Raw genomic sequence first — 1744 nt, 5'->3', positions numbered from 1 at the left:
AGTAGGTGAAGCTGCAATTATGTCTCCGCATGGTCCACACTGAACCTCTTACTGTTGGGCTGGATATTTCAGCAGTATTTGGAAATATTAAATATTTTCACAACAGTAAGGACTGACTTGGAATAGCAGGAATTCAAATGCAATAGAAAGACTATTTTTATAATTTCATTATGCATCAATGACAAATTGATGAGAGTGTATAATTTAGAATCTATAATAATAATCTGTGTGGAAGTTATTTCAAGGTGGGTATTAGGTTTTTTTTTTTTTTCCCCCCTGAACTAAAGATTTAACCTACAATTTTTGAGAGCAATGCTGATGTTATGGATGTACTCTGGTATTGAAGCGGATACTGATTGTGTAATAAATGCATGAAGCTGAACTGTGCATTGTTATACCGTTGGGAAAAGTATACAGTTTACTAATGTATTTACATGTACACCTGGCTGTGCCTTGTATTCAGTAATTTATACACTTTTCTTCCACCCATTAGTCCAATGCTGGGAAAGATCTCCCCTCTAGCTGAGTGTGCCAGAGAGATAATAAATGGCTCCTACAGGATCAAAAACATTCTGCAGACGAGTTTAAATTAATTCTGTAAACCTCCGTAGGTTTGATCAATGATTCCTAGGTACCCACTTTTTACCAGTTACATTATGTGTGAATAATGAGCCTGAATAATTTGCTGTAATATCTGAACATGAACTCTGAACAGCTGCAGTTCATAAGCATAATTTTAACAAACATAGTAACATTATGCATTAGTATTATATTACACAATTTTCATAAGAAGTATGTTACAGGTTGCTTTTAAAAACTACAAAATGCCAATTATATTTATTCTCAGGAGATAAATTTTGCTGCTACTTGCCCTGCAGGATATGAGTTTTGTACTAAATGTACTTTTAACAAAAATCAGCACTATTTTGAATCCAAAAGTGTGCACGTTTCTTTATTAATTTTGTTCAATTCATTTCTGTTACGTTAATTTAGAAATTCAATCACTTGAGCAAATTAATTTATAAATATAAGCATGAAGCATGTATAAAAGTGGCATTTATTAAAAATAAGCATGAAGAGTTTAGCATCAAAACTCAATCTGAACACAAGAAAGTATCCAGTGATGCAAAAAAAAAGTAAAAACTTACAATTGAGGTGTCTGTTTCATTATTTTCTTCATTTACATACATCTATCTATTCTTTACCAGTTTCTGTTTGTCCAGCGCTGGGTCACATTGGCATGGAGCCTATCCCAGGAGCACAGAGTGCAAGGTAAGGTACATCTGGGATGGAGCACCATTCTGTCTCAAGGCAATCTCACACACACACACACACACACACACACACACACACACACACACAAAATGCTATTCAGAGTCTCCAGTTACCCTGGAACACATCTTTGAACTGTGGAATAAACATAGAGCTTTATTTTATATGTAATAGTGCAAATTTGAAAATGTGAGGTCATAAAAATGAAAGTGAAAATTGCAAGGAAAATGCATTATCTTTCATTAATACATACATGCATAAATTAAAAAAAAAAAAAAAAATCGCTAGGCAGCAATTTTCTCATTTTCTCATTTGTGTCAGCCAAGTAGTAAATAATAAGAGCTACATTAAGTTTCTCTGTGCAAGCATTACTCAGCATGGTGTTTTAATAACAATAAAACCCTCATAAATGAGCACGAGTGCCACTGTATCCTTAACAAATGGAGATTCTCTTCCCCAAGGTCATTATCAA

Source organism: Scleropages formosus, chromosome 4 (genome assembly GCF_900964775.1).
Source record: "Scleropages formosus chromosome 4, fSclFor1.1, whole genome shotgun sequence".
In the NCBI taxonomy this organism is placed as follows: Eukaryota; Metazoa; Chordata; class Actinopteri; order Osteoglossiformes; family Osteoglossidae; genus Scleropages; species Scleropages formosus.
Note: the sequence above shows the minus strand (reverse complement) of the source record.